At 47.2% G+C, this 16,092-nt stretch overlaps 1 long non-coding RNA gene across 1 annotated transcript in view; it reads left to right on the forward strand.

Moving 5' to 3' along the window:
- LOC144167286 (uncharacterized) overlaps window positions 1-6,864 on the forward strand; it is a 45,194-nt gene extending 38,330 nt beyond the window's left edge. Inside the window, exon 3 of the long non-coding RNA XR_013321921.1 lies at window positions 6,657-6,864. This is a non-coding gene — a long non-coding RNA (uncharacterized LOC144167286). The remainder of the gene's footprint in view (window positions 1-6,656) is intronic.
- The last annotated feature ends 9,228 nt before the right edge of the window (window positions 6,865-16,092 follow it).

Here is a 16,092-nt window from a genome sequence, read left to right on the forward strand (position 1 = left end):
GTGAAGCGTCTACATCATCGGAGGCCAGAACTTCGGTTTTAGAGGAACGCGGTTGTCCACCCATGTGAAATGCAAATTGTTTAACAGGAACAAAAGAATGTGGCCCAACATAGATTCACGGCGGCCGGAGGTACAGGAGCCCAGCTCGGTCAGAACCAGAAAGCAGTTGTTCAAAATTTAATTGATTCATGGTGGGGTTTAACGCGCCGATGCAACGCAGGCGATGAGGAGCGCCGTAGTGGTGGGCTCCGAATTCATTTTGACCACCTGGGGGACTTTAACGTGCGTCGAAATCTCCTACACACGGGCGTTTTTGCTTTTCGCCTCAATCAGAAAAGCGACCGCCGCGGCCAGGAATCAAACCCGCGACGTCGTGCTCAGCAGCGCAACGCCTTAGCCAATGAGCCACCGCGGCGGGTCAGCCGTTCAAAAGCGTGAGGTTGAGGGCCACTACGAAGCGCAGCCTTTAAGGGCACGAGGAAATCAACTACGGCAGTACAAGGCGGGGTAAGGCACTCCAGGATACCCCTTCGTAAGGCGTGCGGAGGCACCATATGGTAACTAGAAGCAATCCGCTTGGCTGTAGTATGCGACGTCGCGTTTTTACATGATTTCTTTAAAATTACCCGCAATGACATTTACCATTTAGATAAACTGTACAGTATCAATGGCCGGGTTCATCTAAATACCGCGACCCAGTAACAGCTGTAAAACGAACATAGTACAGCGTCAGCGAGGTGCAACAGATAACACAGCCACTGGCACAGCAGCAAGCGAAACGAAGGTCCGGCACACATTTTTCACACTAACCTATTAAATGTGCGAAAAATGTAAGCGGATAGTTGTGTAGCCACTGTGGCCAATGCACAGCATAACTGCTGAATGCGAACTGATAGCAGGCTGATGGTGCTTTTGTCATACAGGTGCTTAGGGCACGTGGTGTAGCAGAGTGATGGAACAGGCCGGAGCATAGCACTGAACCAAGCTGCTCTAGCATATAATATAGAAATATTGTAGTGATGTCGTAAATCGTAATATGCGTAATTAGATTGAAATATTACCTTAAAAAATCTTTACGGAGAAATTGCACACTCTTGCACAAACGTCGTTTTATTGTGGCTACAGGATTACTGAGTAATTTTCAATCACTACTTGGTTCGCTGCGCTTCATTAAAACGCCTTAGCGCTGGCGTGCATGTGATAGGCACTGGATAATCGTACATGGTGACAGAAAATAGCCAGCGCAAGGAAGAAGAGGACGAGGAAGGTAACAGACACAGCGCGACACTCACAACTGAATTTTTATTTGAAAAGGAAAAACATATATACACCAAAAACCGCGCATGTCAAAACAGTTCAATTCAAGAATGAGTCACTGCGCAAGCCTGCAACTCGAAAAGTCACACGTTCTGCAAGATAACAGATTTCGCTTTTCTCATTCTTGAATTGAACTGTTTTGACATGCGCGGTTTTCGGTTTATATATGTTTTTCCTTTTCCAATAAAAATTCAGTTGTGAGTGCCGCGCTGTGTCTGTTACCTTCCTCGTCCTCGTCTTCCTTGCGCTCGCTATTTTCTGTCACCATGAACCAATACCAACTCGCCCAGGTTGCCACCTTGGTGGATAAGCGTATTCGGATTTATAAAAGTTTGTTCTCAGTCCCTGTTAAAAAAAATCAACCCATTGAAGCCAAAACCATGCCATTGAAGCAAAGAAATTGTTGTGCCTGTTCCGCCAAAGCTGAAAAGAGGCCAAAATTTTGCGTGGTTGTGCCTCTCGCATATGTTAAGAGAGTAGGTGTGCGATGAGGCATAACAGTTGTGCTTTTAACTTAAAGGAAGCTTCGCCAAATTTTTTCTGCGGCTTCGATGCAAGAATAAAATGTGAAACAAGCAAAGCAGTTTGTCCCTTGTGTGCAGTCGGTCATGTAGTGATGCCACGTAAATGCGGAAATGTGTACAGTGGGAAAACACGACGATGCAGTAACATTAATCGGCGGGATCACAAAAATTACATGTTTGCATGGCTGCAAACGGATGAGTACAGGAACTGAAAACACAATGCGTGCCTGCACTCAGCATGGTCAAAGATTATCGACCCGTTTCGTAGAGGTGCCCAAAATCAGTGCTGGCAAGCTCCTAAAATCATTCTGGTACGCAATGCTTCGCCTAGGGCGATCTACTTTTATCTGAGAAAGCGATGTATGTAGCAACTGAAACTTGAGTACCGTACAGCTGTTTGCGCCCTCACCGCGGGCTTCCTGGTCACACGAGGACAAAGGACTGTACAGCTTTGCATAACTTCTAACTCTGTAAGGCATCGCCCACGTTCGGAGGGAAGGATACGAAGACCGCCTCCTGATTATTATTCAGTGCCAGTGTCGCGACGACATAGTGGCACCTCACCTTCGTGAGATCACACCTAGAGTAACCGCATTTTATCCTTACGATGACATTCTTTCTACACGTAAACCCCCACTACCTCCAAAGAGCAGTGCGCAGCGTCCCGCCTACAGAGAGCCAAGCATGCTATGACAAACCAGTCGAACGCAAGCCCCATTGTGCCCCAAGAGTTTCAGAGAACTCGTGACCGTCTTAAAGCAAAATGGGTGCTTCCGCAGCTGTTGCTGACCCTCTACATAATGACCACACGCTTCAGTTTATCTTGTGTCTGTGAATGCGGAGACATCAACCTGCGAGCCAATCGGGGCGTTGTTCGGTTTTCCCGCAGAGTCATCCCTGTCGATCCCGAGGCGTTATACTTCAAGGCATTTATAAACGAGGACTACGCAGAGGCACTCCCACCGCGGCACCACAGTACTCCGTATCTCATCAAAAAGGCGTGTAGTACTATAAAAATTGAACTAGGCGTTCCTGCCGCTGTTCGCTACATGCACGTTCATGCCGAGAACCAGGGCCACCATACCGCCCACCAGTTGGCTAGCGAGGGTTCTTCTTCATATCACACTCAACCCACGGTTGCGCCCGCGCGGATCCCGCTACATCGAAAATCTGACGTCGAGCGCTTCATGCACCGTAATTACAAAAATGGCGCTCTTCAATCAACGATTCATACAAGAGACAACCTGTTCATTACTGGAATCTCCGGGGTAGAGCAATTATTTTTAAGCCGCCTGTTCTACGGCTGTTAATTTAGATTGTATTTCCGGGAATAATGTGCGAGATAGCGTACTGTGAGGGGTCGATGGTACTGTTCCACATAAGCACGTGATGGCAATATTAAAAAAAAGTCAAGATGGAAGGTCAACAACGACGAGGAAAAGGAATATAATAGGAGAGAGCGAGAGAGAGAGATAAAATTTTACTGTGATAATTTATGGCGTTTCTGTAGAGGTGGTTCTATCTTCGCAGTAATCGATACGCCGTCGTAGCTTAGGCTGCTCTCCCTGTGAGCAGGCGCTGTTCCGACAGGCAGGGGCTGTACAGCAGTGTTTGCCACAGCTCCTGAGGGTTGGGGGACAGAGACAGGGCTGTAGGTTCTTTTAAGTGTAGAGAACTTCAGGCGCTCGCCTTGTCCTAGCTCACTCGCTCAACGCAAGTATATAGAGCACCAAGGCGGCGTCCCGGGGTAAAGCTGCTGTTCGCGGCGTACCCCAGAGGTTTCTAAAGCGAAACGGTTTATATAGTCATAAGCGTTCAAAACTTGTGAAATGGTGGCGCTTGTCATACATCCTCCCGTTGTTTAGCGCAAAGAAAACTATAGATATATTTGAGGAAAAATATACGTAATTAACCGGCAGCGCCCGCGTTCCTTTAGTTAAGCACGCCCGTTGGGTTGGTTTTTACGATAGTAAACGCAAAATGTGGCAGTCTGCTCTGCAGATCCGACAGCTTTCACGTTGAGTGGAACGGCTTTAATTTTTTTCTACGCCATAAGCCAAGGACAGGCAATCTACACGAAGATACGTACCCTTGCGCCTAAATAAGGGATGAGGGTAGGAAGGGTTCAGTACTTCGTCAATTGCGTTATTTTGCTTTGGTAGACACCTCAGCCTTACAGACACCTCAGGCGCTGTGAGCCTGGGACAGTACTGAAAAAATTAACTTAGCTTGCGAGGTCTCAATAGTAACTCATCAGGTGAAAAAGAATTGCAGTAGATGACAGAAAAGTGCTTGATCACCTAAAAATGGACAAGGCAATGCACAAAAAAGATGTTTTAATGTTTATATACAATGTTTATATGTTTATATACAAGTAGGGAATGCAGTTGTACCAACCTATCCTGTATTTCAAACACATTTCAACCAATAAAGGCTACTTGAGCAGTTCGTACTATTCATGTCCTTAGTCGTGTAATACAGATTTGCGCATATGACAATAAACTACGGTAAGCGCATTTAGAAATTAAAAAAAACATTTTGTTTTGCGGGCACTACAGCACTTCTACATACATTGAAAGAACCTGCAATACAGGAGGCGTACATACGATTCTGGCTGGTCAAGTCGAGGGGGTGCCTTGTAGGGATATTTCTTCACCAGAAGAGTGCAAACTTGCCTACCAGGAAAGGCTTTGGTGAAATGTTCTCAACATATCTAAAAGGGTATTTATGCTTGCCTGTAAAACGTTAGCTATGGGATGACTGCAGCAAATTTGATAAAGAGAATAAAGCATTATTCTCAGAATTTCGGTCACTTTTTAGCTGCAAAGAGTTTGTTTAGTAGAGTGAGTCTGGGCAATAGTTGAAAAAAGAGGTCAAGGACCAGCATGTAGAAAGTTCTTGGTGGTTCGAGTATGATCATGAAGAAAATGGAAGGAATTGTAAATTTAAATGCATAAAACTCTTAATTTTATACAAGAATATTGAATGCATCACGATGATTGTTAAACACAAATACCTAGACAGTTTCTTGCGCTGATAAACACTATGACACCTAAACCCGGAATACAATTATTGTGTGTGGGGCAGCAGGAAACAATGTAAAGTAATAATATTTCATTCCAACATAAAAAAAAATCGGGTGCTTCCGCTACGATGCAGAACTTTAATTAAAAGGCATGATAGGCCATGCTCCGCTTCTGAACTCTCCTCACAAGTATCAAATTGGGGTAACAGAACATTGAATAGCAGAAAAAAGATCACGGGTCTTAAAAAAACGTTAGCACTGCTGGCGCTAGAAGAGAGGTCATCGGGGCAGAACCAGTGATTCTCTAGCCCGGTCACTGAGGCCTAACAGTGAAGCTTTGTTAGTATGTGCCCAAGAGAATAGAGTGAGCATTACAAGCGAACCAGTAGATTGCGCTGGGTGCGTACAAGAAATGCGGAGCTTTTACGCATCGCGGAACACAGCGTCGCTAGAAAAGCAGAGTAGGTTATTTTGGCTTTCATAGAACGGTATTCAACGCACGTGAGCTCCCAAGGGTGGATTCTGAAGTATTTGGAAATTGGTGTCTTGGATAAAGAAAAATCTCGTAGCAGACATAACCATAGTTAAAAGAAAAAAAACCTTGGGCTATTCACATCAAGTTTAGAAGAAACCAGCTGAACACGGAAACAAAGGACTAAATGTTAACAAAAACTGAGAGTTTGTTTCCATGTTCAGGTGGTTTCTTCTAAACTTAATATGCACCAACTAGCTCAGCAACAAACTCTCCTCTATTCACATCATTTAGCGAACTAACAGCCGGCCTCCCAAAGGAGCACAGTTGCTAACGAGGGACATTAATAGAGGGAAGGCAGTGAACTGGATCGAAGGGCTAAAGAAAGTGAGGAAAAGAAAAAGAACCGATTCACTCTGGCCGCACATAACACAAGCATCAGAGGTCTAGTACAAAGTTATTTATCCTTCATTGTGAACATATCTTCTCAAGTTGATGATGAGGAAAACGACAAGGGTCGCCCCCCGCAAATTGCCGGTGCTTTGATCCCCTGGGTAATCAGTTAACCGTTTCTACGCTGCGGGAACACGCAGTCACTCACATTTAAAATTTAACTAAAAATATGCGCATTCTCTCTTATAGAATCAGGTATTCTTAATTAACTACACTCGGTGAACATTGTAGGGCAATCGCTTCAATTGCACCAGAGTTATCAAGGAAATTGTAGTTGATTTCCATCGCAGCTTGAAAAAGTAATATTACGAGCTGGTACAAACCTTCTGTAAAACCCATGTCAACGTGCTCATTGTAGAGGCTCCGAGACGCTAACGCCAAACTTGAGAAAAGACAACGTTGAAGTACATGGGGTCATTCGCTTGCTTACAGTCCACTAAAGACTATATCTGAATTACTTTTGCGATACATGCCTAACGCAAAAACACTTGACTTTAGTCATCATTGACATGGAGCTGACAAAATGACATTCTGTTTGAGATTATGTTGAAGTAGCTTTACAAATATTTTAGGCGGGGACATTATTTAAACTCGCGCTTATCTCCTCAGTGTAGCCGCCATTGATCTCAGCTGTTAACGCAAACGAAATAAAATATTTCCACGAAAGTTTATTAGCGCTTCTGATTTAGGCACACACCAGTTCACATGCTTGCCTACATATAATAAAAGTCGTCTGCGCCAAATGTTTACAACCTATAAATTAATCATAAAAGTGTAATTGTACGTTGCAGTGGAAAAGATGTAACAAGGTAAAAATTTATTTAGATATTCTTGTGCGTCATTTTCTTCCTGTTTTGATGTGTAGCAACCAGAAGAAACCAAAAGAATTCTGCTGATACAACCATAGCACCGCTGCGAAGCCGCGACTCAGGATCTGTCGACACTTCGTGGCACTCGGAGAACCGAATAAAAAGGACGTACTGGATATCTTCTTCAGCATAAAGCAATATTTCCCCGGGAAAAAACGGGAGCAAGATTCCTTTATATAAAATGGTACAATAAAACAAGTTCTAAACGGCATCATTTTTTTCCGGTCTTTATGCGAGTAAAAGGGATAACATTAACTGGCTCACTGGATGTACACCAAATTACGTCCAAGAAAAAGGCGTATCAAGGGCATATCTGAAAGTGTTGGCCTCCTTCTTCCTTATATATCTAAAGTTCTGAAGGTGAAATGACTGACCTACGGCGTGCGACACAGACATTACGTACAGTATATAACACCAATCTTGGAACTTGTAATGTGTGAATAAAATTATAGCGCAGAAAGTACGAAGCTTTCTGCGCTAGTTCCGCTGGAGAAAGAGCCAGAGCTGTAATGCATGGAAAGGTCACTTTTTTCGCTTCAACAAACACGAGGCCTCAACTACGCAGTCACACAGCCGTATCTGGTTTCCTTCTGTTTATTCGGGATAACTCCTTCACAAGTGCAGCCGTCGACAGGCGGTGCACATCTGGTCGCTGCGCTGCCAAGTTATACGGGAAATGTTACTTTTAAATGGAGAGCATTTCTTTAACTCACGATCTCACCCGTTCTTGGCGTCCGTAGTTGTCCGCATCGCTCGCTTCGACATGCCCGGCTCAGACGTTTTGCTATCGGCGCGATCAACATTCGATAGCGCACCCAGGCACGTTTCAAGGACACTCTCTCCCCTCTCTCGGACTCAACGTGCGCCGAGGCTGCCCATTTTACTGCTGACGAGCGCTCTCTCGTCAGCAGTTGCCACAAGTGCAACAACATTAACGTAACGCAAACTACTTAACGTCGTGCGCCCCTGGAAATGCTCTGCATTTGATCGTGCCCTTCGCGAGGGGGATGTTTCACTGCGTCGCCATGCGAACAGTTTGCCACGCTTTAGTTTCAGTTCCGTATCTCCCCGCCGCGGCCGTGGAGAGAAGGCGGCCGGCCGCGACTCTCGCCACCGCGGCGCTGCGGTTGCGAGTTGCGCTAGGAAAGCGAGCGTCGTCTGCTAGCGGGGCGCGGAACGCGTTCCGCTCGGCATCTCCGGTCTTCGCCACTTCTGGCTGCGCACTGCAAAATAATTTTTTTTCTGTATCCAAGTTCTTCCGCTATTATTCACCGGCTCCTTTTGTTCGCCCACATGGTCCCATGTTTACTATGACTTGAAGACGGAACAAAATTATACGGAGAATAGATTGCAGAGAAATATTGGGATAGACCCTATGCGATTAAATATGCGTCCTAATATTTTCGTCCAAAAGTATGTTGGAATAGTTGGTTCAACAGTACTGTTATGGTTGTCCTAAATGGCGTGTGAAAAACGTGTATAGGAGTAAAACAAATAGCCATGTAAAGAAAGGGACGGGCGAAGACAAGATGGAGACAGGAGGCCACCGTTCCAAGCAAGCTGCTTCTTCTTTCTCTTTTACTACTTCATCATCTTTTTCTACATACCCCCCCCGCCCAGGAAGTTACAGGCCACATCCCCTCACCTTGGTCGACGCAGACCCTATAAGCAGGACTTGTAATGTCCAGACCCCTTACTGTCTATATGGAAACCGATTCACGATGTCACAGCGTCCCCTCCTTTCTGTCACAAAATCTCTTCCTTTAGCCGCAATATTTGTAGACGTGCTCCGGCTGATGCTTTCCGTGCGCCAAGTACTCCTTGTCCTTGACCAGTCCTTTTCCGCAGTATCCGACATTTGGGTATGAGCTTCGTGATGCTCTTCGGGTACTTGGCTGAAACGCAGGTGGGGCTGATTAGTCTGCGGTCTTCGGACGAACTGCGCTGTAAGTTTTCAAGCGTTGTGAGTCTTCCCCGCGGTTCAACAGTCTCCGTTAGTAGGACACCCCAGGTTTCGCTTCATTCTGGTACCGTGTCCCCATCAGACTGCCTAGATTGTTCTTTAGCTTTCACCTGTATTGCTTCCTTTTTTGAAGAAGTATGTGTTTTTATGGTCTCGTTCTCGGTGCTTATCGAAGTCTTAGGCCCAACAGGGGACATCTGACGCAGTTTGCGGTTTTGTCATTTGCTAGAGTTTGCTGGCTCTGCCTGAGAGGCCACACGCACAGGTGGCGATTCGTCAATATGTTTGATGATAGCGTGCCTAGTTGCGTAGCCCAACACTTTGCATATCTAGCGGTAATATTAGAGGAACTTGGCTTTTTCTACGGGTGGCGCGATTCCAGTGCTGTTTGGCAAATGCTTGCACTGTTTCTTCGGAATGGGTGAGGCTTTCTCGAACTTTAATTCAGCTACTAGAGCATTGTTTGCTCGCAAAACGCAAACCATCGTACCAGTAGCACATTCGAGGCATGACTTCCGTGTGGTGGGTCCATGAAGGATCCACCCGAAGGCACTGTTTACCGCTGCACGTCCTCCAACTTCACTGCACTGGATAACTTCTCCCATAAGTAAGCCCCAGACGTAGTCTTATCCGATGAGGATACCTATGACGGGCTCTGAATCTGCACCTATCAGGCTTTGCTCATCAGCGCAGACCTTGCCGTGCCCCCGCAGTTTACGCACGAAGGAGATGCTAGCTGATGGGGCCGATACATCTTGGCAGGTGACGGGTACAGCTATGGCTTCGAAGGTGTAGGCATCTGCAGCATGCTGGCTGTGAAGGGGGCTTGCACGACATTGCGCTGCTGCGCGCCCGCCGTAGAGGCACTCCGGAACGTGTTGAAGGCGATTGTCGTCTCGTTCACGACCTTCAAAGGCGGCTTGGTTGCGAGATCTTCGGTAATAAAGGATCGATGGCTGCAGCCGTCGAGGATACCTCGAAGCAGTCTGCTCCTCCCGTCATGGCTCAGTCATGCTCAGAACGTCTGGAGGTACACTACGTTGTCGTTATCACAAACGTTTGGCAGTTTGTGCCCTCCAGCGGTTCGAGCTGTGGCCGAGACGCAAACGGTAGCAGCCGGCAAATTTTCGGTTGCACTATTCTTCTGACACGAAGGGTCGCACATGGTAGTTGCATGCCTCCCGCGGCACGACGCACAACTCAATCTGGCCTTGCAGCCTCTCGCTTGATGACCCTAATACCCCTGTCACACGGGCACTTTCAATCGCGATTGAGTCGATCCGGATCGAGCTCAATCCGGATCGGGCACCTGCTACACGGCAGTTTCAATCGCGATCGAGCTCGATCCCGCTCGAACTCAATCCTGGTTTCTCAAGCGCGATCGAGGCTTCCAAGCGCGATCGAACGAAAGCGGCGATACTCTCGTCCCCGCTCAGTAATGGCACCGAATGTGACAACTTCAACTAACGCCACAAATTGTGTCAAATAACTTGACCCAAATAAGCGTTAGGTAATATTTACATAGTTACGAATACCTACAACCACGCGAAGTTACCAGACGCCGGCCGCAAGTACATGGTTAGCGCCATCTGGCGAACACGAGCGCAACCCGTGCAACTTCTCAATCGCGATTGAAACGTGCCGTGTAGCAACGGCAGTACGCCGAGCGCGCTCGAAAACTCGATCGCGATTTACTTCAATCGCGATTGAAAGTGCCCGTGTGACAGGGGTATTAGACGTGCGCCTAAAACATCTTCTGTCCTTCGCGAGGTGTTCTTTCTTAGTGGCCAGCGAGATGTCGGTGGTGCATGAGCGCGTTCCATGCTTCTTAGAACGGCAAAAAAAGCACTCTTGTTTGCGGTCAGCGCGTGTAGTTCCGACGCCGTGAGTAGATTATTTCGCTGCTTCTCGGTAGGGTTGTCAGCGAACTGTCGTTGGGGCAACCCGCAGCACTGCTCAAGACTCTCCAGCTGAATCCTCACGAAGGTCAGCAGTTCCTTCAACTCATCATCCGACTCAGCGGACGCCGCCAATAAATTGACGGGAAGCGAGTCGTCTGCTGGGGAGGGGCTCACCGGTGGATTAGCTGGGGGCAAGTCGTCTGCTGAAGAAGCGTTCAGCACTCGATGCCGCTTCTCTATGCTGAAGTTCAGCACGATGTCGTGTGGGAGCGCATGCTGCTGAATGTCATCGAGCATGGCCGAGAAGCTACAGCTTGACACGTTCATCGCATTGAGCCGCATCGTAGAGCCTTCTCAGCCCCCGTATGCCAGCAGAGGATTTTACTGGACTCATATTCAGCAGATAAATCAGAGTGTGCTGCTGTTGTGCTAGTGGTAGCAAGTATGGCTTCTTCGTCACGGCTGAGATATTAGGATACGCTCGATTCTGCATCACACACCAAAGCGGGAGCACCGGCCTCATTGCAGGTGTATGCAGTTAAACCTGGACATTACAAAGCTGAAAAAAATTTGCAATTTTTCGGCACGTACAGGTTTTTTACATGCAGATTTCGAGTTAAGGCTTGCGTGAAGGAAGTAGAAATGAAACCAGACCGTTATAATTAGGCGACGGTGAACTCGCCCTTAAATGGTGAGTTCATACTGAAGGGTTTCCCACTGAAAAACTGCGTGATTTGCGCCGGCTGCTTTCCCACGAGCTTAATCACTACAAGGAACTCAAAAGGAGCAAGATCACTTACCACCGTATGCGCAAACGTAACTCAAATACCCCGTTTGCCTTTTGACACTTTTCGGCGCGTTAACAGGTTTCAAGGGCCAAACCTATTCTGAAAGGGCGCCATTTTGAGAACTTGGGGCTCTTTTGCACGCTCAAAATCGTTGAGAGGTTGCTAGTTGGAATACTTCACCGGGCGGCGACGTTATTCTTTCTCGGTGGCGGACCACATTTAAAATTAGGAGGTTGTCTTGACAAGACCAAACTTTTCGTTTTCTAGCAGGAGAAATTTAAGAACTTTCATTTTTTGGCAGCAGAACCGACACTACAGGTAGCAGCGGCGACGTGCAACTACTCGCCGACAGGCAGGCCTCGCACCTAAGCGACACCGCGCTCACACGTAGAACGCACAGTAGATTGCGCCGCGGGCGAAAATCACTAAATTAGTGCCTATTCTTCATAAAAAGCGCATAAAACAGTGACTTTCCTACGTATCGGAGCGGATTTGTTACATCAACGTTTGCCGCCGCCACAGCTTCGTCACATAGAGGTCGCCAACACATGGGGTGAAATGGGGGTGGCAATGAGGAAGTGAAAATCTTCGTTAAATCCAGAAAATTGTTACATACAGGTTCGTTACATCCAGGTTTAAATGTAGTCAGATGTCATGCTGTTGATGTGGTCAGCTACGACCCTTGCGAAGGACGTATAGGGTCGTTTAAGTGGCACACGCTCAAGGTGACGATCAGACATTGTGATAACACCGAAGACGACATTGTGGTCTAGTGCCTAATATGCCCCTTAAGTGCTTTAATTTACTCGTAAGCAGGCAAACGGTGTTTACAAGCCAGAGAAATGGTCGCACTATTTGCATGCACCCTGGTAGACGATGGCATGCTTGTAATCCTCGATGTTGTAGAATACTTGAGTGGCACGTACTTGTGGGTACAGACAGGCTATACCGTGGGGAGCGCAATAGTAGTACTTTGTATAGTTGCAACGTTCCCTACGTGTTTTAACGTTCCATACGTTAAACCACCAATGAACTAGAGAATATGGAAAAACAGCGCTAAAACGGGACAAAGAACGTGACAAGACCAGCGCCCAGTCTTGTCACGTTCTTTGTCCCGTTTTAGCGCTGTTTTTCCATATTCAGTTATGTACCAACAAGCCCGCACCAACACACTTTTTCAGAACTAGAGAACACTGGCCACTGCAGACAGCCTTTCGTTCAAACAACGCACGTGGGGGCTAAAATTAAGGTCTCTGTCGACACCTAGGCCAAAAACGTGATATCTCCCCGAAGGCACTCTTTAGCCTTAATTTGACAGAGGGCTGGCATATATGGCATTCTCTGTGAACGTAAGCACTGCGCATTTGCTGGTGGACACTTCCAACCCTTGCTTGTGCGCATAGGAACTGGTCAAGTGTTCTGCCATTTGCAGGCACGCGCGCATGTGCGGTCGAGTCACTCCATCTGCCCAGATGGAAATATCCACGTAAATGGGCAAGTGAACCGTTTCTGAAAGATAGACCCTATCAGTGTGAGGTTGAACAGCGTGAGGCTCAAGATGCCTGCATGGGGACACCGGGTTGGGGGGGGGGGGGTATAGTGTATGGACGTCAAGACCGCCTTCAGTCATTGCAAAGAACGACTTCCCCGGGAGATAACACCCCGCCCACTGGTAGGCATGGCCGCTAAGCACCAATGCCTCCAATGCTTCAAGAATGACGTGACGCTCCACGTTGTCATACGCTCCTCTAACGTCTATGAACAGCGCAGCCAATACGCAGTTGACTTAATGTTCGTACCGCGGTACTTATACCGCTGAACACAATGAATCGCAGATATGCAACCTACCTATGAGAGCGGGAATTTCTGACCAATTTAAGGAATAATTGAGTACAAAATCTCTTCGACCCTCACGCCACGTGAACAATTGGCCAAAATTGAAATCACTGATCGAAGATTTTAGTCGGAATATTGTGTATACAGAACTGGAGTCTGCCATTGGAAGAATGCTGGTTGCTTGTAAATGTTCCGTCCTTCTACCTCCTAAAATCGCAAAGTTCGTGGTCGACCGGGAAGGCCTTAGAGCTGCCCGTCGGCGCGCCGAACGACAGTACCGACGAAGGAAGTATCTTCAAAATTTGGGAGTTGCCAGAATTATATAGAAGATTCAATGACGTATTACAATTGTGCAAGCACAACGTTAGAAGTTCTTTTGTAAATCGCTCATACTTCACACGAATGTGTCCGGAATATCGAGAACTGTGCGCGGAACGTTTTCCGAGCAACAGCTCTAACCATGCAATGCTGTGGCTTTTGGCCAGACGCATGGAGAGCTCTAAGATGCAGAGCAGCCCTGCATTCGGGCAGCCAATGTAACGGCACATTGGACATCATCAGTAGCCACGAACATTCCCGCATCGCCGGGATCCTCTGAAGCACGTCCTGTTTTCGCTGGAGTATCTCGAGTCGGCATTAGCTCGGTTTAATCGATGGTCATCGTCTGGGCCTGTTCGAGTGACCTATGTTGCGCTCTCACACCTTGGGAACGACGCCCCGTACGCCCCTTCAAAAACATATTGCTACAAACTATGGCGTGATGGCATGGTGCCTCAAATACGCAGGTGTAGTTGCCCTGTTCCGGTCCGGAAACCAGGAAAATATTTGATGGACCCGGTGGCACACCAACCCATCCACTTGCTAATTGCGATGGAAAGCTGATTGAACGAATTCTTCTTGCACGACTGGGGTGGTTCCTTGAGCACTACACCGCCTACATTGTAACCAAGTCATGGCTGGTTTCCGTCGTGGCCGCTCGTGCCTGGATTGCGTCATTGACCTGGTAGCATTTGTGCGGCTATAGTAACAGCAATTTCACTATGCTCAAAGGTTGAGCTCCCCACCGCACCCTCCCATTGCTCACCACCAAATATTAAGGGGAACAGTTTAAAAGAGCAGCGCCGCACAGAGTGAAAAAGTGGGCAGTGTATAATGCACATGCAAGGTATTGGTTTCTGTGGTTGGAGGATTGCTGGATGTAAAAAATACTGCCCTGCACAAAAAACGACCCTGAAGGGGGCGCTAACTGCGTTCCTTCTCGTGGGTGAGCAGTGGATGTGCTGGCCGGATTTACGCAATTAGGACGGTAATCCACGAATAGGAAGTAATATGTAATTACGCGGTCCCGGGCTGGTGGGGCCCCATGTTAAGGAAAAGGAATGACACCTGCTCGGATTGTGAGCCCTGGATCCGTTTTATGTTCCACCTCGTGCCTCGTGACGCCTGACTGGGCCATTATTCGTATCAATGTTATCCGGAATTAGGGGAATTTTAGGTGACAATTACGAGTATCCTGATCACAACATGGGAGGGCTAGTGGCCAGATAAGGACATGGGTGAAATTTGAACTGCCGCGATCATATCAGAGATGACGTTGATAGGGCTGGCCTTTGTGACTGAGCTAGTGACATTTATTTATCTATTTATTTGTTTTTTCATTCATTCATTCATTTACCCTCAAGGCCCGAGAGCATTACAGAGGAGAGTGAGTGCATACATGTACAGCATACAAATCAAAATACATCATTGCCACCTTGTCCACCGTAACGAAAAAAAGCGGAAACAGTGAGTAAACATATCGGAGATAGTTCGACAGAATAACAATAGTAACAACACGTCGGTCATAGTGAAGGCAAAGGACAACATGTCAGTCAAAGGGAAGGCAAAGGGCTGTGATCTCAAAATGTACTTGTAGGCGTCGCTGTAGAGCCTGCGCTGTTTGCATTTTGCGATCCACATGATACACGTTGTGTTGCTCGGTACAGCGCGAACGACTTGTTGAAAAATAATTCGGCGAGGGAATGCGATTTCTGAGCGCGCATAGTGGTGAAGTAATGCCGACTGGGCCCAAGGTATAGGGCTGGTTAGTTTAGTCTATAAGACTGCCATTTGTCTTGAGAGTGGTGCCTCCGCCGGCAGATCATCCACAGTCAAGCGAAAGCTGTCTTAGTGGGACTGATGGCCTTCTGTCAAAAAACTAATTCATTTTCCTATAGACCACGAGAGCGCTATTTGGGGCTGTTGGTAGAACATAACAAAGAATTGAAGCCTCTAGGACAACAGGGACAAGGTCGTAAATGCACACTAGTGTCTTGCGTGTGTGTACTGACTTGTCGGTTGTCCAATCACATCAATTCTTTGCCACAAAGGCCGATTGGATTACTGCAAACGTCTTATATCTGTACATGAACCGTGCGTGCGTTAAACGGAGCCTCCATTCTGTCAAAGCGGTAACATGTTAAATCACGAAACGGGAACGGTTCCAGATGACACAATCACGCATAGAGCATAAAGAAGGAGTACAACAGTATACCTTTATCAAATAAACCACTTGTCGGTATACATTTACACTATTCGTAGTTGCGTTTACATAGTGCGCGAAAAATCTTCGCAAGGCTTCGGTCTTTGTTTGCGATTTTTCTCTTTCGGGGTGGACAATTCATTGCACGCACTTTCAGCGAAGGTTGGCAAAACGTTTACGTTCCGCGCTTCATTCAACTTTAGTTAGGAAGGTTGGTAATTTTATGGATTTCCAGTGCTCGATTTAGGTACGTTGAAGCTGTGCCGGAGCTAGGCATGGTGCTCCTGGGGATAGGTAGCCAGCGGAACGAGATTGGAGGATGCCGTTCAGGGGGCTGGTCAAGTGGTTGCGGGGAAGGCCGGAAAGTTCAAGAGGAAGGTCAAGAGAAGATCAACCATAAGCTTGAGGCTAAAGAAAAGGGGC

The sequence above is a fragment of the Haemaphysalis longicornis genome, unplaced genomic scaffold, assembly GCF_048455015.1.
Source record: "Haemaphysalis longicornis isolate Haplotype H1 unplaced genomic scaffold, Haemaphysalis longicornis Haplotype H1 scaffold_2, whole genome shotgun sequence".
Taxonomy (NCBI): domain Eukaryota; kingdom Metazoa; phylum Arthropoda; class Arachnida; order Ixodida; family Ixodidae; genus Haemaphysalis; species Haemaphysalis longicornis.